Below are 26,451 nucleotides of genomic sequence, written 5' to 3' on the forward strand. Positions count from 1 at the left end.
CCGGCATGATGGCGGCAATATGAACAGTCCGTACTGCGCAAGAATAGCATTCTAAACCTAAGAAAGTTTTCTCTATAGTGGTAGTTTACGTGATTAAAATGTATTTTACTAAGGCTCATAGACACTTAATTCTCATTAACAATTGTTCAGATATACTGAAGTTAGTCTGTCGTGGGTTTGATTCATTGGTTCTCTTTGTGTCACGTAGTCTACTGAACAACTTATAAAATATTACTAATAAAATAAACTGCAGTACATAACAGCTTCCGTGAAACCCTAAACACTAAGATGGCTTTAAGAATATTAAGTTAACAAATTCTTACGTCAAGAAGACAATAATTAATTTAGGGGCGCTTAAATATAGTTTATTCGTTCATAGGTGCTAAGGAATTATTCTCCATTAATTATTTCACACATACATTCTGGCGTGGTTAATGTACAATTTTAAAACAGTGTAGAAAGGATCTTTCACTTTGCCATCACTCCACTGACAGCTCGGAACATACCACTTAGACGAGCGCTCGTCTTCTTTCTCCCAAGTCTTCCCACCACAAACATTGCAAAATTTTTGTAACGCTACTCTTTTGTCGGAAATCACCCGGAAGAAATCGAGCTGCTTTTCTTTCGATTTTTTCTAGTTCATGAATCAAGTAATCCTGGCGAGGGTCCCATACACTGGAACCATACTCTAGTTGGAGTTTTACCTGAGACTTACATGCCCTCTCCTTTACATCCTGACTATCACCCCTAAACACCCTCATAACAACGTGCAGAGATCTGTACCATTTATTTACAATCCCATTTATGTGATTACCCAATGGCAATCTTTTCTTATATAGGTACTTACAATGATTCCCAAACGGAACTTTCACCCCATCAACGCAGTAATTAACACAGAGAGGACTTTTCCTATTTGTGAAACTCACAACCTGACTTCTAGCCCCATTTATAATCATACCTTTGGCTGCTGTCCACCTAACAACATTATCGAGGTCATTTTGCAGTTGTTCACAATGTTGATAATACCTGAGTCTTAGATATATACATGACCTAGCTGTAAATGTGAAATGAGTAAGCAACACTTCATTTATTAGGTTAAGCAGCCTTGATTAGTAGTTGCGCTAACCCACACTGACTGAATCAAACGAGAATGCCGACGAATTCAGAATCTTATTACGTGATGGAACGTCACTGACATACCAAAAATTTACCCTTCCAGGCCCTACGTCCATTATTGCATATGACACGTTAACTGGAATACCCCGACCGTTCCTCACGCTTCTCTTTTGCATAAGGTTTTAGACATAATCCATAAAATGTGCCATACAGGCATTCTGGCTATTGCCCATCTGGTTTCGGCAAATTCGTTTGGCCATCTGTTGACAGACTCTCTACCATGGGCTTGCTACTGCTTGTCGTTTCAACGCAACAAGATGAGAAGACATAATATCCTTCCTTTAGGGAATTTCTGAGCAACATCCACGTTGACGTCGTTGGTCCACGGCCCATCTGTCAAAGCTATCACTATCTTCTCACTGTAGTAGACACATTTATCCGCTGGTGAGAGGCTTGGGCTACGCGCAGCATCACTGTCGAAGAAACAGCAAATGGACCAATAAGTGGATGGATCTCGCTATTTGGTGCTCAAACCGATACAAGTCCTGGAAAAAGGAAAAGAAAATGAGTCTGTTCTCTTTCGCAGACTCATGGCACAATACGTACGACGAAATTCCATACAACCAGTTACGATCCATGTGCTAACGTTATGTTATTGCGTCTTCATATATGTCGGCCTCCCTGATGTGTCATGATACAACGTGTACTAAAACCCTACCGTTAGTATGATTTGGTATACGTGCGGTGATAAAGGAAGGTTTGAAAAATCTCCCGCCGAATTAGTTTTCGGGCAATCACTATTCTTGCTTGAAGAAATTGTAGCTCTTTTGTTCACTCTTCCACTTCAGTTGACACTGCGTCTGGCTCCATGGATAAATTGTTAGCCTGCTGGCCTTTATCCCAAAGAGCCCCTGTTTCGATAACCGGCCGAAACGAGGATTTTAACCTTCGTTGGTTAATTCCAATAGCTCGGCGGCTGGGTATGTGACATCTTCAGCAGTAGAATTCATCATAGGCAGGGGCCCATCCTCAATGAAGCGCAGGACGTCTATAAGGCGTCAACTGGAAAGACCTGCACCAGAGTTCTCCGGACACCGCACACCATTATTATTATTATTATTATTATTATTATTACACTCAACTCTCGATTAATCGGGATAATGTAGGGTTAAGTCTTCCCAGATAAGTAAAATCGCGGTTAACCCCCAAAAAGTTAAAAATAGAACAGGCGTACTGAAAGTAGAGTTAAGATTATAATAAATTATACTACTGTATTGTTTTGTATTAACCTACCCAATATGTTGCAGTAATTAATAATTAATAATATTAATAAATGGAAAAATAGAGAGCACTTTTCGTTGAAATTAGTAAGGCAAAGAAAAATATTCAGAATAGCTAACTACTGTTTCTGAAAGTAATAATCAGTCATGATTTTCTGCTTTTGTACCAAGAAAACACTTTTCTATTTTGCTTCTCAGGTTTTTCGGTGATCCCTTTCATTAGTGTAATTCGTAACAATCGTGCGTTTTTGGTGTTTCTGATATCGCGGTTAAATAGAAACGTGGTTGATCCCATTACGGTAAATCGAGAGTTGAGTGCATTTTGCCTCGCAACTAAGGAAAGCAATGGTTGACCTCAGAGCTCTTCCTACTTCTTGCCATTGTCAAGGTGGATTCTTAATCTTCAAGAACTTGTAATGGCCTCTCACGTTTCCAGAACTCTCCATATAGATCCTCCTTTACAGGCTTCGTATTTACCATGAAGTTAGCCATAATGGGAAGACATTGATGCTCATAATTGGAAACAAAGAAATAATATTTAGTACAATCCATGTGAAACCGACGTACGTGGTCACAAACAACGCTTTATCTTCCTGCACAAACACACTTTACACGTCCACTGCTCCAACATATCCAACCCAACTGGCACTTCTCTTTCACCTGAGGTTCTTCATCAACGCTCAAGGAATATATAACTTGGTCAATACTTAACTAATCCGAACGATTTGTGATCTATCCATCTCTGTCCTGGTTTGGTGATATGGTGCCGTTCGGTAACCGGACGCATTACATGTACGAACAAACTCTCGAGTGCAATGCAGTGCATCTCTTTTTATATATTCCGAGATTGTTGTTCTAAAATTGTCTACATGAGAGTAAAAATATTTTAATCTTTATGTTGAGTTGCAGTTATGAGTATATCTTTTATTGGCGGTTAGTGCTCTTATTCATTTGGTGGTATGCAGTATGTAGAGGACTTGATTACTCTTAAAATATAAATCACTATACAGCTATTCAATATTTTAAATACTGGAAAAGTACACTGACTGAGCAAATGTCATGGGATAGCGGAGCCCAAGTCTCATATCAGTTATAAATAAATAAATAAATAAATAAATAAATAAATAAATAAATAAATAAATAAATAAATAAATAAATAAATAAATAAATAAATAAATAAATAAACGAAACAAAACACCGCTGACATGAAAGAACAAGTCAACTATCCTAGAAATAACGTCATTAATATTAATTAAATCCCCATCATTTTCACTTTCAACAAGAAGTATAACAAGGAAATTATCGACGCGCCACGGCTTAAATTTTTAAATCTAAAATATCAAACAAGCACTGAAATTTAACTATGATAATAAATACATAAGGTACAAAGTTTGAATGAGGATAAGCAGCTGTGATTGATATGATTTCTGGCGAAATACTAAACGCAGTGGGTAGGGATAAGGTACCGTATATAAAATAAGTAATTGGACATTGTAGCATGAAAGAGCTACACCAAATGAAGGAAGAGTTGTAATAATAGTCCCAGTGTGCAAAACGTGATAAACATAAAGCGGATAATTACAGGCCAGTCAGCTTGACATGTGTTGCTAGTAAGCTCATGGATAGCATTCGTTCTTATTATATTGGACCTATTTGCGAAACTGCTATGGACGTGTATGCGGGGTAAAAGGTTTTAGGGGTAAACGTCTGCCAAGCATGCGCATATCTCAAGTCTCAAGGCCTGACAATAAACATCCGTTTCGTCCGAGGAGACTCTTGCGAATTGGGGTGCTGTAGAAAAGTTTAAAATTGCTGGGACAATAGTACCCTACTTATGCATTGACTGTATTTAATACGTTATGAACATTTTGGTAATGAATATCCACTGAGCCATCGTGTGTCACGACTGACGCCTGTAGCTACCAGTATAGTACATGTTGCTCATGCCGTACATAAAAGCTGCTGCGACTCCTCGTCAGACGCAGATAATACTAACTGGTTTGTTAGAAGCCATTTCGGGTTCGGAGAACGTTATTCCAGTGAGGATGAAATTCCGGGTAGATATAGCAGATATTGTACATTCAAAAGGAAAAGTGGTCTCCTCTATTGACCTTTCCGGAGTTTTTGATGAAAGCTATTGGACTAAACAATTGAGTGACTGAATGGGTGGCTATATTTCTACAGCATAACATACAACTAGAGTAGTTGAAATGTTATCTATTCCTTTAACGATTAAAATAGGTATTTTCTAATGATAATTCGATTGGCTAAATCAGCACCTGATTAAATGACAATGGTGCCAGGTATGGAATTATTTTTTCAGATTTTTTATCAGTATGATCAAAACTCTAACGCCCATGTGCCTGATTCACGTTGTTTTCGACCACCTGATATAAAGGAAAACAAAAACTTTCACGAGTCATGCCGAAAAGTCACAATCAAACACAAACACACCGTGGGCTTCACCCGGTGTCAACGAAGCTTACGTGCTATGGCGAGAGCTTGTCAGCTCTTAGCTCCGTATTCAATTCCTCCCCATGGGGAAGTTTCTCTTTAGATTGGTGCCCTCAAGCCTGTGCAGATCTAGAAACATGGCCTCGCCTAGCCTATTTGGATACGCCCAGGAAGGTAAACATAACATGACAATGGAGTGACATATCGAATCCAATGTTCATATTATTTAAAAGTAAGACCAACCCTCTAACACTCATATACCCGGTTCTCATTGTCTCTACCACCCTCGTTATGAGTAAGGACCTGTAATCACAGATAAGACATGAGCTGATGATCTTGGAGTGCGTAAAATAAGCGACTAGAGAGAGGCCTCGAAAATGTTGTGAAAGATAATCCTATGATGGTAAACAAATGAAAAGTGAGGTAGTAATTTTCACGAAAAGGAAATGTCTCATCATTACCTCATAGGTGTTAATAAGGAAAGGCCTTACTTCATCTAATCACATTAATGAGGTTGTAAATTATGGTTGCAGATCTCTTAATAGGGTTATGAAGGTATTTATGATTGTAATAAGGGTGTAAAAGAATGGGCGTATTAGTCGCTGTTAAGACCCCAATTAGGGTATAGTCTCACTGTATGAGACCCACACGAGGATTAGTTGATTTGAGAACTGGAAAGTATCCAGAGGAAAGCAGCATGATTCCATGAAAAACAGCAGTTTTACGATAATGTTGCAAACATGGGGCGGGAAAGACTTGGAATCAAGGAACTGCTCGTCTATGCTCTATGTTCCGACCTATCAGTGGAGAAATTGTTTGGAAGGACTTTAGTAAACGAATACGCGTGAGTGGAGGTTTTAAACATCGAAAAGATCATAATATGAATATAAGACTGGAATTCAAGAAGACAAATTGGGGTGAATATCCCTTTATGGGAAGAGGAATTAGGCATTGGTACTTTAAGAAATGGAATTTTCGATGAATTTCCAAATTCTTAGAAATTATTTAATAACGGACTAGGTAAACAATTGAGAGGGCATATCATTCCAGATCAATGATGTGTGATTGATTGATTGATTGATTGATTGATTGATTGATTGATTGATTGATTGATTGATTGATTGATTGATTGATTGATTGATTGATTGATTGATTGATTGATTGATTGATTGATTGATTGATTGATTGATTGATTGATTGATTGATTGATTGATTCGGCTATGAATAAAATGGTATTGCTTCTGGCTCACATAAAAGGGGAAATTAGAATATTATATTCTCAAACTCGAAAGACCAAGGAGGAACTATTTGGAAAAAGGTTTAGCCGGGCTGAATGGCTCAGACGGTTGAGGCGCTGGCCTTCTAACCCTAACTTGCCAGAGGCCCCAGTCTAGAAAGCCAATAATAACGGCTGAGGGTATTCGTCGTGTTGACCACACGACACCTCGTAATCTGCAGGTCTTCGGGCTGAACAGCGGTCGTCTGGCAGGCCAAGACCCTTCAAGGGCTGTAGTGCCATGGGGTTTGGTTTGGTTTGGTTTTATTCACAATAGTTGTCATGTACGCTGAATAGCGTGAAGTTATTTCGCACACAGTCTCACACATCTGTAGGTGATAGAAGATTTCTCACTCTAACGGCAGTCTTTACACACTATCCCACTTCGCACAGCTGAACTATTGTTTTTCATCGCTCTAAGGTACTGTTCGGCCAGTCCACACGCAGTACTCCGGCGACACTATTGCACCCTGATCAAGTATTCACCACGGTACTCATAGTTTACAGCACTGTTCTCAGCTGCAGTCCACTGAACCCGTGTAGCACTCATCTCTATCAATCGCTCTTTGACCGAACTCATACTGAACATTCCCAAGCTAACTCGGCCGAACTTATATAGCGAGGTCAGCTGTTCAAGGTAATTCGCTAGAGCAGAAACCTCCTGTACATCACGTGAATCGGAAACATCTGGATTCCTCACGTGCTATCAGGGAGCCCTGCTCTGAGATCACGCAGCGACGTCAGTGGGGGAAAGGGCTGACAAATGCGCGCTTGACTCGTCTCTGAATGGTTGCCTGCAATAAGGAGGGTGTGGGGGGGCCTTAAAGTGATTGATATTGCCCACCATCGGAGCCGGTCTGACTTGATCGACACAAAGCCGCATAGTAAAATGACGGTCAGCTTTACATTACCTTCACTTCTTCTAGAAGCACTGTTACGACAATCAAGGTTTGTTCATAGGAAATAAGTTCAGGGTTGTCTACTCAAAGTCAAAATATCAATTTCAGGTTCTCATTACGTCAATGTGTGATAAATCAAAGAAATATTTGGTTAATCGATTATGGGATATACGTATTTTTACAATCTCACATTAAAGTGAAAGTGTTTTGATTTGATTGCATACAAGTTGAGTTCAGTCCGAGGAAAACCAATTTTAGTATTAGCTAGAAAATAAAGCCTCAAATTTGTATCTAAATGTGTCTATGGATTTTTTTATTGATTTACTGTTGTGTAGAACTTAAGTATTGTTCGTTGACCGAATAACTTCGCACTATTGAGCGTACATGAATGACAGTTATGAATAGTTGAGTAAGGCATTCTGTGTTTACGGTTAATGTTTTTACCAACAATAACAATGTTATTGGCTTTACGTCCCACTAACACGTTTACAGTTTTCTAAGTGCACGGCTGCTATCATAGTTCAGGGATAACAGCGTACCTAGGTTCCGAGTGAGAATTGGATAAATACGCTTAGGGATGTCATTTAATTTCGTAAGAATCAGAGCGAATAACTTGTGTGACTGAACATTTAATGATGAAAGAGAGTGTTAACTAGAGTGAATGTCTGCGTGTGTAATTGTATGGCCATTAGTATTTATTTAAAAAGTCTTAGAGTTGACTCTACAAGACGTGTGTTTATTTAGCCACCAGCCCACCTAGAAGTTACAGTATGTACAACAATTTTTGATGAATGGAAAGGCAATGGGAGACACTGAAGTTTCACAAACACGTAACTGTAAAATTATTTTTTCCAGTTTTCCCACAGTTCCTATTACCCAAAAGTATCTATGGTCTGGAGGAGAAACCAATCTGTTTTACGCATCAGCGCTTTTGTGGTCTGAACCAACAAGTTGACACTTGAGGCGTTTTCTCAAGGAATAAGACAAGACAAATTAACGGGGAATATTACTTGTACCATAGAGAGATACTTCATATTTTCCAATCACGATTTACCAAGAATAGAAGATTCATGCCATACACTATAGTGAATCCACGTTACACCAAATGTCCTCTTTCCTGCCTCTTGCTGTACTAGACTACGTAGAGTAGGGTGGGGTTTGGTTTAACTGATCATGGAGGCTAACTGAACCTCCCCATCTTTGAAATAACTTCAAAGGAAATTGCGTTTAAGAAGTACTTTGTCTTCAAGTTTTGGTCATTCTGTACATTCCCTTTTCTTGTTTTGGCGCCAGAAGATCATATGGTGGAGTTCTAGGGTGTTGTTTAAATAACAAGGGAAAAAGTAATTAAATTCTGTTTTAACGTATTTTATTAATTTGTAAATTATCATCCTTGATCAACATACTATTAAATCATTGAAAGTTATGCATTTTAAGCATTCATTTTATATATAATTTACTTGGTCTTTTGCTGTAGGTTAGGTTACTTTCAAAATTAGAACTGCATGAGCATTAGTGGTTAAGTGAGCCACATGTAGTGGGGTTAAGTGAGCAGTGTCTCAGTTAACCACATGCTTGTAATTTAATTAATTTCAATTTTTTCACGTCCGTCTACAGAATTCAGCATGCCCAGTGTCAGTTTACGGACCAAGAACCATCGAGCTTATCTAGTAGAACTACAGAAATCTGCTGTAGATCAGCATATAAATGGGAAGTTTCCTTTGAGGAAACTGCAAAAGGATACATTTTTTCGACGAGCATCCATAAAGAGATATGTTAAAAAACTTTAACCCAAGGTATTGACAGTGTGAATTTTAAATCCTCAAATAAACATTTAAAGATTGTGATGCCTGTTGAAGAAAAATTGCTGGCTGATTACATCAAAACAGTATACAGCATTCATTATGGATTAACTGCTAAAACAGCTCGAAATCTAGCATATGAGTACGCGAAAAGCAATGGTAAAAATGTTCCAAAAAAAAAAAACTGGGATGTGGAACACATGACTGGGTTGGAGTGATTAAGAGCATTATGAAGATTAACGCACTTTCGTAACGCACTCCTGAGCAGACCAGCATCGCTCGAGCCACCAGCTTTACCGAGGCTAACGTAAAGGTACTCTTTGAAAATAAAATATTTCTTAAAGGAAAACATAACCTGGAAGCACAAGATATTTACAACCTGGACAAGACAGCTGCTGCCACAGTACAAAAACCACCAAAAGTAATCTCCCAGACTGGTTCCAGAGCCGTCCGTCAGGCCATATCTGCTGAGAGGGGTACTCTCGTGATTATGGTTGCAATTGTGAGTGTAACAAGGAAATCTGTGCCACCATTCCTTATATTTCCCATAGTTCATTTTAAGGGTCACATGATGAACAATGCCCCAGCCGGCTCTAGTGGTAATGCCACTAATTCAGGTTGGATGAACAGCGAACTGTTTCTATCAGTCCAACAACAATTTGTTAAGCACGAGAGACCAACAAAGGAATGTCCAAAACTATTAATCTAATATATGAAAGGAAGGTTTGTTTGTTTGTTTTTATTCTATAGACTCAAAAACTACTGCACCGATTTCGCTGAAAATTTCATGCTTTGTTCTTATTGCTGCTGAGGGGGTTATGGAAGTGTTTTGGCATATGAAGTCCTCACTGTTCCCTAGAGTTAGGCCTTCTGGCAGATAAAAATGGGTTAATGTAGGCGAAAGATCCAATCTGTCGTACTACGACGAGACAGAGCTCATTTGAAGCCTCGCGCTGTCAGGAACAAACTTCGGTATGTCTCTGTGGGATCTGAAAACCATATTTAAGTTCCTAAAATCAACCGTTTTCGTGATATTGGCACTTCCCTGCCTCAGCTCTAGGAATCGTCTGAAGAAGTGACCCGTCGTAATAATGGCAACGTTAAATCGAGGATTCTATATTATAACAAAAGACCAATATTAGTGTCGATCCATGGTTTTCAGGGTCGTTGAGATGAACTGTGACAAAATTAAAGACGTAATGATAAACTAAACTTATTTATATAAAATAACATGTCGTGACTGACTGACTGACTGATTCATCATCGCCGAGCCAAATCTACTGGATAGAACGAAATTGATTTTTGAGGATACATTTTTATTAGAGTGTAGGTTCTCTCTAAGGGAGGATATTCCGTCCCCAAGGGGGTGAAAATGGGTGGTGAATTGTTTCATTGAACATATCTGTATCTCAAAAATTTAAAAGTTTTCAGACGTTAAAAATTGGTATTTGGAATTTCCTTTAAAATAAAGAAACACGTATTTTTGGTTTATGGAAAATCCCTTTAAGGGGAGTGAAAAAGGGGAAAAAGCGATTGAATAACTTTTATGAGGATATTTATATCTAAAAAATTGAAGATGAACAGACACCAAAATTTGTATTTGTAACCTCCTTTAAAAAAAATAAAACACGTATTTTTGGTTTTGTTTGAGGAAAATTCAATTAATGGGAGATTAACAGGAGTGACAAAGAGGGTGAATTAAAAAATGTTATTTCTAGAGTATAATTATCTTAGGAACGTAAATTGCTACAGACGTGAAAATTGGTATTTGGAATCTTCTATAAAAATAAAGATACTTAGATCATTTATTTTTGGGAAATCCACTTAAGGGGAACTGGAAATGGGTGGGTTAATTTTTAAAATGAGAATATCTGCATAATATCTCATAAACGTAACATATAACTGACGTGAAAAATTGGTATCCTTAATCTATTTTGATAAGAAAGAAACATGTATTTTATTTTTAAAGTACACTTAGGTGGGAGGTAAAAAGGACTGAAAAGGGGATTGAATTCTTTTCATTAGGACAGTGATATCTCATAAACTGAAGATCTTACACAGATAAAAATTGGTATTTGGAGTCTCCTTTTAAAATAAAGATACACGTATTTCTTTGTTTTCCGAAAATCCACTTACGGGGGTGAAGTAATTGACAAATTATTTGAATTCATTGTATGAGGATACTTATGTCTCAGAAACTGAAGATTTTGCGGACATGAAAATTGTTATTTGTAATCTCCTTTAAAAATAAACAAATACGTATGCTTTCGTTTTCGGAAAATACACTTAAGGGAGGGTGAAGGAATTGAAAAATTAGTTGAATTATGTGTATGGGAATATTTATTTCTAAAGGAAAATAAATATATTGCAGACGTGAAAATTGGTATTTTCAATCTCCTTTAAACGTAATGAAACCCGTATTTATTTGTTTTTTTTGAAAATCGACTTATGTGGGAAAGGGGGTGTTTGAAGATAAGTAAAGGAGTTGAATTCTGTTTATGAGGATACTTATATGTCAGAAACTTAAGATGTTATAGACGTGAAAGTTGGTATATTGAATCTCCTTTATAAATAAAGAAACGCGTAATTATAGTTTTCGGAAAGTCTACTTAAGCGGGAGTTGGGTGGAAGGAAGTGAAGTAGACGTTGAATTCCTTTCATGTGGTTACTTATATCTCAAGTATTGAAGATGTTACAGATGTGAAAACTCTTTTTTGGCATCTCCTTTAAAAATAAAGAAACAATATTCCTTTTTTGTTTTCGGAAAGTTCACTTCAGGTGTGAAAAGAATTTAAAAAGCGGGTGAATTTTTAAAATGAGTACCGGTACATCTACAGTATATTTCAAAAACGTAACGTGTTAAAGACGTTAATTTGGTATTTGTAATCTTCTTTAAAATAACGGAACATCTATTATTGTTTTTTTTTCGGAAATCTACTTAGGTGAGGTGAGGAGGAAGGAAGGACAGAAAAAGGGGTTGAATTATTTTTATTGGGTACTTATATTTCAAAAACTGAAGATGTTAGAGACGTGTAATTAGGTTTTTGAATCTCTTTTAAAAATAAACAAACATGTTCATTTTTTTGTTTTCGACTTCAGAGAAAACTGTTTCTCACACGTACAGTTGCATATCGTACGGTCATCTTAGCCCCAAAAGGCAATGTCACAAACGTGATTTACAAAGAGTTTCTGGGGTAAATGAAACTCAATTTTTTTTTTGCTAGCTTCTTTACGTCGCACCGACACAGATAGGTCTTATGGCGACGATGGGACAGGGAAGGGCCAGGAGTGGGAAGGAAGCGGCCGTGGCCTTAATTAAGGTACAGCCCCAGCATTTGCCAGGTGTGAAAATGGGAAACCACGGAAAACCATTTTCAGGGCTGCCGACAGTGGGGTTCGAACCTACTATCTCCCGAATACTGGATACTGGCCGCACTTAAGCGACTGCAGCTATCGAGCTCGGTAAACTCAATTTTTCGGTGAGCGTTTATCATTTAGGGATTTTCAGATAATGTCTTAGTACAGTACCGAGGAAAAATTACTTCTGGGCCGATGAACTACGATGTTAAGCCCCTTAAGACAACAAGCATCAGAATTACTTGTAACAAATTACCAAATCCACGCGAGCGAAGCAGCGAATAATCGCTAATTTTGAATAAACGCGAGAGTCACACCAGCATTGCTGCAATCACCTATGGCAAAGATAATGGAGTGATTTTATTAACAAATTACAGCCTCTTGATGTGGGGGCGTTATATTCCTTCAAGAAATTCTACAACAATACTTGCAATGACTTTATGGCAAGCAGTGGCAGATCTGTCACAATTTATAACGTCACTGCATTGGTGGAAGTAGTATTTCGATTGCTTACTTCTAAAACCTCGTATCTCCGAATGCACTTTCTATCCTTTTTCTTCCTTAAGGCTGGTCACGCCTCCCAGCCACATATGGATGTACAGTCCATCAGAACAATTTTCGTTGTGATCATTTTCCTACGGTTAAGTGTACATCAAAATTAACCTTAAATACGTTAAACTGTAGGAGTGCTTAGATTCGCCCTGAAAACAACATCCCTACAATACTGTATGGTAAGGTCCATTTTCCTTTACACTTTTGCACAGGAAAATATACACTATGAAGAGGGTTCTGATGGATTGCATATACATATGTGGCTGGGAGGCGTGACCAGTGTTAAGGAATATGATGGGTAGGAAGAACATTGTAACATACGAGGTTTTAGAAGTAAGGCGACGATATCCTCTTTCAGCTACTGCAAAGAATATCTGCAGTGGCTTTAGAGATACTGGTATAGAGCCACTGAACAGTGATATATTTCGAATTGAAAAATTTCTCCCGAACAGTGTCACCAAACGGGCCATGTCAATTGTATCAAAACGATTTAAAGAATTACCATCAGCTTCTGCTACAAATATAGATCCTAAGGCTTCAATAAACTCCCAAAATGAATGTGTAAAATTACCACCTGATCAAATAACGCCTTTTCCAAAAACTGCAAATGTGTAGACCAGACAAGTAAAGAAACTTACCTCTATGATACCAAGAGACACGCCAGTGAAAAGCCGTGGTGAAGAATCAGCAGCATTAAGTGAAGAGAGGAAGAACCCACAACCCACACTAGGAGTAGGGGATCCTAAGAAGAAGAAAAGTAAATGTGCAAACAGGAGATTATTTAATATGAATGAGTCTGACGATTCATCTGAATCTGTCAACTGGGATGATGATTCACCTATAGAAATTTTTATTTCTGAAGATGACCTGGTTGCTTCCCCTGGAAATTTCTTACATGTGACAGTGTTTGGAAAACATAGTCAGACATTTTGGAATTACGTCTGTAAGATTGAAGGGGATGTAAATGATGGAGTTAAAGTATTACTTTTTAGACGTTTAAGTGGAACGATGAAATTTATGCCCACTGATGAAACTTGTTTTGTGCCAGAGACTGATATTGTTTTCAAGTTACCCAATCCCGTTTATTCAAGTTCAGCAAATATGGTGTCCTTTAATTATGAATGCAGTGACTTTACAGTGTATTAAGTGCTTTGTGTTTGCAGACAGATTCTTTTAAATATGAATTGTTCAATCTGACAGTGACACAAAGAAACCTTGTTTATTAAAATGTTATTCACATTTCAGGGAATAGTTCTTAATCTAAAGGATATATTCACTATGCAATATTTGACATTTTTTATATTCCTTCGATTTTGATGATAATTCATTTTAATTTGATTGTTGATTCATTTCTTCAGTTATTTTTGTAAAGTTTCCAATACACAGAACATAACATGTTGATTGCTCTGTTTGAGTTTCCTTTACTTCAGTTTGCTGAATCATACTAAGTTTACTTCCTGTTAATTTATTTAATGACCTTGCGGTTGAGTTATTCCCCCCAACAGGGTGTCAACTGAACCATTGTATGCTCAGGTTCAGTATTTCCTTGAAATCCTGGTATATAGTTTGAAGAGATGGCTTATGTTTTAAAATTATATTCACCATTCATAACTTATCTTCTTATTATTATTGTTTTATGATCGCATAGGATCACTTTAGTCAGTTTATCGTTCCGGTCTATTTGAAGAGATTGTTCGGGCTTTGCGGTCCTTCCAGTACTTCTTCAGGCGCTCCAATCTTCGTGCTATTTCCTCGGTTGAAAATGCGCATGTTGTTGGTTTTGTTCCGTGTAAGGGTAAAGCGGAGTTTTTTATTCTTGAGTGTTGTATTCAATTTTATCATATTCGTGGTGTCTTCTGTTGTAAGGCCTAATTATTTCAGATCCTCTCTTCCTTCTCTGATCCATTAAATGCTTTATACACTCCTCTAGCAAAAAACGGACAAAAAACAAATTAAACCAAAAATTGGACCAATTGACCTTACTCTGCTCTAATCGTAGTTTCATACAGTACAATATACAGTACACGGTAGTCAGTTGCTTGAGAAACTCGTAGAGTTCAAGTCCCTTTTCACAGAAGAACATGTCTAACAACACATTCAATTCCCGTGACGCTGATTTTGAACAGTACTGTTAGTGAAGATGCAGGATGCTACTGATTTTGCTGCATCGTCTAGTTTCCTGCTACTAATTATCGAGAATGTTTATGCTTGGAGGTTTGAGACCCTGATCACTCTTCAGTAATTTTTTTATTTTATTTTGGAGTTATTACCATTGTTTTATGATTTATCAGTGAATCCAGTTCTGTCTAATTAGATTAAATCCAATCAATAAGAAAATATATTACATCATTGTTCAAGAACAATCAGCCAGCCCCTCTATAAATATCGAGATTTTTGACCTAACGTGTCTATCTGCATTGAAACTTTGAGTGTTGTACGAAACTGAGGAAGTCTCCCGGAAGAGATCCTGAGCCAGGGGCTGGCGTGAGAAGGTAGAATCGCAAGGTAAAGGCAAAATTTTCACCTCACTATGAGAACATTACCTACCTGTGTCTAAAGAAAAGATTCCAGTGTTCCCCCTTAGCACGTATTGGTTAGATCGACCTGTGTTTAGTTGGAACTTAATCTTTGTGGGTTCGTTTAGACAGTCTAAGGACTTAAAAGTAATAACGCTTAGTGGAGACTTTGTAATAGGTAAGGACGCACGGCTGTGTATAATCGTTTCCTTTCTTCGGTTTGTCTTTAGGCGACTAAATTTCCCCATTTCCTAAATTCACCTACCTTCCTTTCTGACTTTGTATTTGTTTTCCTTTGTCATCTGCGTCATCGGACATTATGCCTTGTTAGGCGTTCCTTTGGTGTTAAACGTCGGAGAGATTGAGTGTTTTCAGCCTCCATTATTCAAATTTCTTATCGGCCTTTCTTGTTAACAGTTTTCTTTCCATTTCTGCTTATGGACGTGTTGTATGGGCTTCGAATCCTGTAGAAATATGTAGTTCTTTCTATCCACGCCTCGAGAGTAGCTTCGCTATGAGATAAGGGTAGCGAAGGTAATAGCTTCTTAAGTTCTTAAAGCAGAATATATTTGCTGCTTTAAGTGTCAGTGGTGTTCGACTACAAACCATAATGCAAGCTCCTTTACCCATAAAGGGCGTTTGTAAAGTATTAATGATAAACTGTGTTTCAGGATTCGAGACCTGTACTACGTCACTTTGTTCCAGAAGCTACGGTTTCTTTCTCTGAAATAAATTGACTCTATTTTTCTCTGCTATGAAATGTTAGCCTATCCATCATTGTAAATTTACAATACCCATTGGTCTGAGCTCTCTGACTGACTTTTACGAGACGGGAGTTCTCCCATCATGTTGTGCATTTTCTGAGCTTATTACCTCCCCTGTACTTCTTGTCACGGTTTCCCTCTTGTAAAATCTTTGTTGGTCTTACTTGAAAAGATGAGAATAGGAAGAAAATAAATATTTCTGTATATACTGTTTGCAAAATGTAATCGTTGGTTCATGGTTTGTCCAGGCAGTATCCTCTCACGCTTCTTTCTCTCTCTGCTACGCGGAACAATAACAATTGAGTTAATTCAAATGATATGCACTATGATTTCATTAGTATTAATTTCAAATAATTTGAAAGTCGATTAATTAATTTTCTTTTCAAATGTTGGTTACACTTTCATTCAAATTTTTGTTCCTTCTGAGCATATTGTCGGGTTACTTCAGAAATCTCGTATCGATGGCTTACTTCTAAAACCTCGTATCTCCGAATGCACTTCCTATCCATTTTCTTCCTTAAGACTGTTCACGCCTCCCAGCCACATATGGATGTACCATCCATCAGTACAATTTTCATTGTGTTCGTTTTTCCTATGGTTATGTGTACAGAAAAATGAACCTTAAATACGTTAAACTCTAGGAATGCTTAGATTCGCCATGAAAACAACATCCCTACAATACTGTATGGTAAGGCCCATTTTCGTTTACACTTTTGCACAGGCAAATGTACACTATGATAAAGGTTCTGATGGACTGCATATAAACCAGTGTTAAGGAATATAATGGGTAGGAAGAACATTGTAACATACGAGCTTTAAGAAGTAAGCCGACGTTACACGTAACCATAATGAAATGAACACAACCAAAAATTGTTCTGATGGACTGTACATCCATATGTGGCTGGGAGGCGTGACAAGTCTTAAGTAAGAAAATGGATAGGAATGCATTCGGAGATAGGAGGTTTTAGAAGTAAGCCATCGATATTTCTTAATTAGAGTAATTTATTGGGCATTTGTTTGTTCTTTCCGAACATGTTCGTTGAGAATGCAAGTTTGAGCATCTGTCTAACATTAGCTTAAGGGAGCCCTATGGGGGCCTTTCATTAGTTGTTTCAACTTAAATTTTTAAGCGCCATGCTTTGCATAAACCATTTTATATCCAGTCCAACGTAACTAGAGGTTAGTTTGATTCGATTAAGTGCAAATTAGATGGCTGTATGATATCCATCGTTGCTATTTATAATGGATGGTCAACCTTAAATTAAATGTAAATTTGGAGTTTAGATGTGAAACCCACGTCTTCCACGGATCATGTATATTAACCCACAGTCTTTATTTGGAATCAAGGTCCCCGATTTTCAGGTTTATCGCACTTTCATTTTGGTTTATCCTTCCCCACATTTAAATCCTATATTTATGAAACGTGAAGAAATAATGTACTTATTCTTCAGCTACTTTAAAGCACCATTTTATCAAATGTGACCTTTACGTTTACTTTTACATGTCAGATTTATATATATCCGTTTCGTTAAACTTCGGCATAAAGCCTTTTCATTTCAATAAAATTCAGTAATCGAATATGGCTGTCATTTGAAGTATGTATGTGTTCTTCTGAACCCCATCGACCGGTTGGCGAAGTGACAAGGAAAGACCCGTAACGACCTAGGGAACCCAGATTTGAGTGTTAGTACCGGAGCGGCTGTGCCGATCGAAGGACAAGGTAAGGGTTCAATGTATCTTCTTTATAGACTGTTATACCGAACGGCGTTCAGTCTACAATCCTCTGTCAATTTACTGAACGCCACCCCATGCCTCCATTTCTAACTAGTTCTGTGGCCTGGTTTAGTTCTATACATCATATATTTAAGGAAATCGAAATTGAGTCTGACCATTGTTGCTTTGTTCTAATACTACTTCTCTTAACCTCCATGAACGAATCGATTGCTTTTTTAGGTAACTTATCGGCCTGCATTCACCTTCGAAGCTTATTTGTACGAATAGTTTCATCAATCGAGATGAGTCCTTACTTGGTCCTTACCTTCCCATTCCGAGTACCCTCCCGCAATTGTTCCCACCTGATTTTACCAGAGATCACTCCTACTACCTCTCTGTCTGTTACTTCTAACTGACGAATGAGATGTAACGAGTCCACCATGCTTTCACTCCCCAAAATTTAAGTTGGTCTGAATACAGGACGGTGTAAAAGTAGTTCAGTCCGGCAGCTGACTCACTTCTTACAGAATGCTGTTGATTGAAACTGCTATCTGACTGTATTAGATTTGCCCCACTCAGATTCAAACTCACTTACTATACTACCATCCCGGGAGAATACACAACCTATTTACTTGAAATTACCTACCGTTCCCATCTTTGTATCCCCAACTTCACATTCAGTTCCCTTAGGTTTCCTAACTACTGACATCACTTTAGCCTTAGAAAGGCTAATTTTTCGTGTCATACTCACGGTAAATATTTTTAAAGTTCCAAGATATTAGACTGCAGGCTTTCAGCACTGTCTGCCTTTAAGGCCAAGTTTTCTCCATAGGCAAAGCATTACTGTAATACAACCTAAATGAATACACTTTTATAACATTTTCTTTGCAGTTGGCTTTATGTCGCACCGACGAAGATAAGTCTTATGGCGACGATAGAAAAGGAAAGGGCTAAGAGTGGAAAGGATGCGGTCGTGGCCGTGCCTGCTGTGAATATGGAAAGCCACGAAAAACCATCCTCATGGCTAACGACGGTGGGGATCGAACCCACTATCTCCCGAATGCAACCTCACGGCTGCACGCCATTAACCGCACGGCCAACTAGCTCTTTACACCTTTCATCAGATGATCAATGTATATTTCCTATGAATAAGAAAAGGTGAAATATTACAGCCTCGTGTGACCCCTTTATCTACCTTGAACCAAGAACGCATTCTGCCAACAATTCTCACCGCAGTCCAATTGTAAACCTAAATTCCCTTGATTCCGTGTAATTATATACACTTAATTCCATAGTCCTCACGTATGGAGAACATATTTTCCCTCGGCACGCAGTCATATACCTTCTCTAGATCTACGAAACATAAAGGTAACCGTCCATTCGTCTCGTAAAAGTTTTCAGTTACTTGGGGCATATTGAAATTCTGATCCTGACAGCCTCTCTGTTGTCTGAAACCACACTAGTTTTAATCCAAGGTCCTCTCAACGTCTGATGGCAATCATCCTTTCCAAAATGCCAGTGAACAATTTACCTGGAATACTGATTGATGAAATACCGCGATAGTTGTTACAATCCTTCTTGTTCCTTTGCTTATTGGTAAGTGCAATTACTGCCCTTGTCCAACCGGAAAGTACTTTACGAACATGCCATGCTAACGTTATTAATCTGTGGAGCCATTTCATCCCTGTCTTCCAACTATATTTCAAATTTTCTTGTCTAATTACATCTATTCTTGCTGCTTTATGACAATGGAGTTTATTACCCATACTTCCCACTTACTCAAGCGTAATTTCACCATCTACGTTGTCTTCCTTCCCGTGAGCTCGGTGGTTTGTGACATCAACAGAAAGATATCCATTTACTTTGAGAAGATTCTCAAAATATTCCTCCCACATCTCCAATGATTCTCCAGAATCTAATATGAGTTCACTTGATTTACTCAGAACACTATTCATTTCGATTTTGCCTCGCTTTCCCTGAAGCTTGACCTAGCATTGCCTGGTTATTACCTAAATCTTTCCATGACTTCTCGGATTCAGCAATTATTTGTTTAACACTGCTTCTTTTATCTACGTAATCTGTCAGCGCCAGTCTTTGTTTCTAGCCATTTCTGATACGCCTTCTTTGTACGTCTAGAAGCTGCCCTCACTGCATCATTACACGAAGACGTTCGCTTTTCCCTGTCTTTACAATCAATTAATCCTAGCTATTCCTTCGCTATTTCTAGTATAGCATCCGTGTATGCCACCCATTCCCTTCCTATATCCTGAACCACTTACATTCTATTGTATGGAAAGTTTCACTAATCATATCCATGTACATTGATCTAATGTCCTCGTATTGGAGATTTTCTACCCTTATCCGTCTGCAGACTGATTCGATTTTCTATATCCTAGACCTAGTGACACTTAGTTTACTGAAAATAAGATACTGGTTTGTATCATCAAACAATCCGCGGAATATCCACACATTCCTAGGTCGTGACTACTCATATCGCACAATACGAACCTAACAGAACAGGCAGACCTCTCAAAACTCGATGAGCACCTGCTATAGAACCCTGAACTGGATGATCTTCATTTCATATCAGGACATTTCTACATACTCGTATATTCAACTCCTTAACAAGTTCTAATTCCTTTCTCTTATAAGCCTCATTAATATTGATAGCTCCTCCTTGAATTCCAATTTGTTCGCCAAGTGCTTTCCAAGGAGTCCCTGTTATGGATCTGGTGCGCCTACCATCACATTTGTAGAGGTGAATTGTCCTATGTTTGAAGGATGTATTCGTAACTGCCAACCACATACTAGCAAATATGTCCAGTAAACGCTCCTGATCCTTATTATCTTCCATACAATCCCCACACTACCTTCTCAAATCATTCAGTTCTGTTACCAACTCTCTCATTAAAATCCCCCATCAGAACTGTCCTATCCTTGCTTTTAACCCCAAAATATGATGTCAGTCAGTGCTTCATAAAATTCGTCAACTTCCTCCTCATCTGCACCCTAGAATATCTGAGACAATTCTCTTTCTAAATCCTCCAACTGCTAAATCGCTCATTTAGGTGCCTAACGGAAACTATGCTGCGTGCAATACTATTCCTGATTAACAGTCCTATACCCACTCTGCCCTTTTCTTTTTAACACCCGTCATGAACACCTTATTATCTCCTATCTCTACCTCATTATCTCCCTTTACCCGAGGATCGTTAACACCTAATTCAACCAGACGCTTCTTGTTTGGTGACTTAGCCAGTTCCAATTTCTTTCTGCTACAAGCCACATTACTAATGATAGCTCCGCATAGAATTCCATTTGGTTCGCCAATTTGTTTCCAAAGAATCCCTCGCCTGTCAAATGGAAGTAGGACTCCGTTACTTTCACAGGTCCGATGTTTTTGAAAATGTTATGAGCTCAGTGAATGTTGTAAAGCAAGATGCTACGCTTATTACATACTGTCCTAGTGAGGATCACTGATGTATCGGGTTATGGACCTCCAGCGGATTGTGCAGTCCTAGCCGCTCGAGCAAAAGGAGGATCATGACTAAAATTGTATCCGAAATGCCCACTCCCATTCCATAGCAACTGGTATCTCGACTCTCACTATCACGTACTAGGCCACTCAGCCGTTGCTCATGGTTCACGACCTAGGTCGTGACTACTCTAACCCACAATACGAACCTAACAGAACAGGCAGACCTCTCAAAACTCGAGCACCTGCTATAGAACCCTGAACTGGATAATCTTCATTTCATATCAGGACATTTCTACATACTCGTATATTCAACTCCTTAACAAATGTAAATATTTCAGAGTGTGTACACTGCATAACAGTATTAGTGGTGTAGTGAGAGTCGCTGATTTATATATCGGAGATCTTCATTCCAAACGAGAACGAGATGACGGAGTTGGAATCCATCATGTGTGTGAACAGTTATATGGAGAGTTGCTTAGAACCCACCTCCCATTCAGGAATACGCTCACACTCCTTATTAGAAATGAGAATTTCCTGTCAATAGGTATGGGTTTCTGAGATTTAGACCAATAACTCTGTTGATATTGTAATCAGTTAACGCTATATAACATTGTCGCAGATGTGCAATGGTATCATGACACCGATGTTGTGGTTACCTTGAAGTTCGTCCATCACTAAGAAAGGAAAATTCTAATTTTATGAGAGTCATTACATTTGGATAGTATTCTTGTTAGTTTAAGTGATCTAGGTGACGATATTTTATTCAATCTAGTCCATGCCAATTTACGCACGGCCGCAGCAATTTCGAACAGGATTTTTCAATCTATTTACATTCTTCTTTTGCTGGATGAGAGAGTATGAACATGTCAGTGGAAACATCAATCAAATTGCTCGTTTTTAGTTAATGTAGCTAAGAATGGAACCTGTACTTAGAGCAACTTGAAATGAAAATCCACGACCTGTTTCCAGTCATTCGACCGGGTCTGGAATGGAATGAATGGAGATCCCATCTATCTGCCAGGATAGGAATTGTGGCGGCTGCCGAAGCCTGTCGCACTCCTCTGGGGCAGTGATTAGTGACTGATATATGAAATTAAATTATACTGGAGAATGTTGCTGGAATGAAAGATGGCGGGGAAAACCAGAGTACCACGAGGAAAACCTGTCCCATTTCCGCTTTGTCCAGCACAAATCTCACATGGAGTGACCGGGATTTCAACTACGGAACTCAGCGGTGAGAGGCTTGCTCGCTGCCGCCTGAGCCACGGAGGTTTCCCTACTTAAAGCAACTTATGTATGATAAAAATATAGTGAACATTCTCAGATATATTTATTGTTCATGAATCCGTTTTGCAAGTCTGTGTAATGGCATGGTACATTTTCGTGAAATTACTGGCAGTTACTTGCAATTAGGTTTGAGAATAATACAATACTAATCTTGAAAATGGCACAATTACAGTACGGGTTTTATGTTGACTAAAGGAACTGTAAAATATTAAACATTCTTCCACCTGACACAATGTGTTCTTCAATGTTCCTGGATAATGGATATGAAGAGACGGGACTTCGTTATCCTAGTACCCTTTTACCACTCCAGTTAACGTTTGGACGACTATGCAGACAGATTTATGAAAAACTAACAGTTTTTTGAACTTTAATGGAAATTACTCATTGATGTATAGTGACATCAATCATCCCCTGCGGAGTATAGCTAATGCAATCTATACCGGAAGAAATACTTCGCATGACCGTGAATATTGTGCATCAAACCTTGGTGTTGGGAGGATGGTCGCATAGGACAAACCCCATACTGGGAGACAACGTAATTGTAAATGGCCTAATTCTATTTCGTGCGGCTGTTAGCCGTTTAACTTGTGTCCACAGCTACAGCCCACAAAGCTAATTCTGGACTAAACGAGGCGAGAAGAGAACGTGTCTTCTTTCGAGGTGCAAAACGATTCCGGTCACGTGACGGGTCTCTCGTTAACGACCGCTGCCTGCGAAGCTCTGATTTGCTAGAAGCATTCAGTGCGCCCAGTCCAAACAACAACGAGAGCTTTCGACGCATGACTAATCGTGCCCAGAGCTGCGTGTTTTTATCGCAAAAGATAGTTCTTTTCAGATGAGATAATACTCTCCATGTAAGCGTGGGAGTGATTTCTGGCTTGGCAAATACGATAATTCAGACGAATTTTAATTCAAATATCACTTGTTGAAGAGACGACCGTGATGATTAGTGAGGAAGAGCTATGCCAACGTTTTTAATGAAATGTTTCCATATATTATTTCACTCGTATCCTTAGCCGAACAATTAATCCTACTTTACGACAGGTATAACGAAACTGTACGAAGCAGCACCTCTCCAGAATGTATGTTCAAATCTTCATTAATGTGGTTTCCTGGGGAGGAGTTGTTTCCATATTAATTTCTATAAATGCTCGGATAGTATATTTTTTTTTAAATCCTAGTTACTAATACATATCAAGGGGAAAAATAATTTACCTAAGATATCACCGAATCCACAAAACCAAACGTTACTGGACGGTTTCCATAATATTGGGTTGATTATGAAAAACGTAGCTCAGACGGTTAAGGCGCTGGCCTTCTAACCCCAACTTGGCAGGTTCTATCCTGGCTCAGTCCGGTGGTATTTGAAGGTGCTCAAATACGACAGCCCCGTGTCGGTAGATTTACTGGCACGTAAAAGAACTCCTGCGGTACTAAATTCCGGCACCTCGGCGTCTCCGAAGACCTTAAAACGTAGTTAGTGGGACGTAAAACATATAACATTATTATTATTATTATTAAAAACGTATCATATATCCAATGGCCTTCATGGTTTGCAAAATAACAACAAATATTCTCCTGAAGAATCGAAACACATTTCCTAAACGTTACATTATTTTGCTACCGTAATTTACAGTAGTGCAGAATTTACGATGCACTCATTCGTGTATTTCCGAACTGACCTTAGTGCTCTACTTAGTCAGATGCGTTCTTATATTTATTTCTAAACACAAGGGTACGATAATAGCTGATTCAATTAAATTTGACGGTGTTTCAACGAGGTAATTCCAGGTCGTTGATATCCAGCAAGGTGAAGAATCCTGCGGAAGTACCTTCTGACAACTACCTGGAGTCTCATAAAATCACTTATGATGGAAGGGAATTTAAACAAATTACACGTAAGTTACTATTGCAACTTTCACCTAGAGTAAGTGAAATGTTCACGCGAATTTGGTATATCGTCGTTGCCGGGACGAAACCTCCTATGTGTTAATATTTTTGGAGATATACTGACCCGCAGCACATACATTTTGAAGAGCGATAATGCCTTGACAACTGTCACACAATATTGCACCTTAGATGACAGAACCTTACCGGCCAAGGTTCTAAGCCAAAATATTTCACATAGGAGGTTTTGTCCCGGCAACAACGATATATTAAATGGAAAGTATAACATAACATTGAGAGACAGATTGTTTGCTGTTGTCAGTCTTAACTCGATCATACTCAGTAGCTGAACGGTTTATAATTAATAGTTCACAGGAATTTCAGATGTCGTGTTCCATGTTGCTCTTATTAGGGAACTTATTTCGTTTTACTGCGTCTTCCACCATGTAAGAAACGAGTGAACGTAATTTCAAAATAAACGGAGAAGGAATGTTGTGTATTTGGGTCTCTGTAAAACGAAATCTATGCTGATCAATGAAATACCTCGACAATTATTGTTGTAATCCTTTCTGTTCCCCTCCTTAGAGATATGTTCAGTAACGACTTTCATCCAGTCATTACAGTCATTACTTACATTTTCTGCCTATCCTATTATAATATGAAGTCATTTCATCCCTGTCTTCCGACTATATTTATCATATAACGAATACATTCCACTACTTGTTCTGCATTCCGGCATTGTTCCTTACTTAGCATCCATTCCATTTCCTCGAGCATACTTTCATCCACGTAATTTTTTCTCCTATCGCACCTCGCACCTCCGTGCGATTTCCGTGCTTTAGAAATTATACAGAAATATTACACTTTAGGTTGAGAAGGTTTTCAATATACTCCTTCAACCAGTCTAGCGATTTCCTAGGATCTACAATGAGTTAATTGGATTTACCCGTAACACGGTTCATGTCCACTTTTCCTTCCGTTCTTTCTATGGTTAGTTTTTACAGTACTCAAAGAGGTTTATCTGTCGTTTCACCATGCTTTTACACGCTATTGCCGATATCCTCTCATGAGTTATGCTTGCACTCTCAATTATATACTTCACTAATCCACGTACAATTCTCCATGTAAATCAGTTCATGCTCAGAGCCAGAAAGCCTTTGTTTTCCGTTTGTAAGCTTCTTGACTTCATTATGCCACCAAGATGTTAACTTCTTCCCTTGTTCTCCCAAAAGAGTAATGGTAGTTAGTGGGACGCAAAAAAAAAAATATATATTCTTCCCTTGTTTACGTTCAGTTATTTCGAGTCATACCATTGTCAGTTTTACTGCAGCATCACTGTCTACTGACTATTCCCTTTCCTTACCCTGACCTTCCTGCCTGGCTATTCTTTTGAACTTCTCAGAAATCAATTCCAAGTACTTCCGCCTAATTTCTTCGTCTATGATATTTCTAACCGAAGTTCGTCTGCACTGACTTCACTTTCTCTACACTTGACCTAGTGATATTAGTTCACATCAGATAAGGTTATAGTTTGCATCATCGAAAAAAAACCCGAAATGTCTGTACATTGCTGCCAGGGTAACTGAATTGAAAATCAGTTTTAGGCATGGTGCCACTATCCTCCCATGTGTAGCATTGGATAGCCTCGTCTCGAAGAATGAATTAATTACTGATAATCTCGTACTAGCACAGAAGTTCAGTAACAGCTCCCTTTATATCCCTTCTTCTAATTCACTTCACTTTTATTTCCAATTCTTGCAACGAAATCACCCATTAACACAATTTTCTGACCACAACATCACTCACTGCTTCATAAACCTCGTACACTTCATCCCCATCTACTCCTATACGTGGACAATACACTCACGCATTCCTCGTCCAAATTCCTTTTACCACCAAATCTGCCCAAAACATTCCTTCATTTCCAATGCTAACAGAAGCTCCAGTGACTAGATAATGAACAATCCCGCGCTACAATTCGCTCTTCATATTTTCACGCCCACTGAGGTGTTAAAAGGATGGCAGGCTTAGAAGCCTTCGGTTCAGAAAACTCCAGGCCCGATCGATCTC

This window comes from Anabrus simplex, chromosome 2 (assembly GCF_040414725.1).
Source record: "Anabrus simplex isolate iqAnaSimp1 chromosome 2, ASM4041472v1, whole genome shotgun sequence".
NCBI classification, from domain to species: domain Eukaryota; kingdom Metazoa; phylum Arthropoda; class Insecta; order Orthoptera; family Tettigoniidae; genus Anabrus; species Anabrus simplex.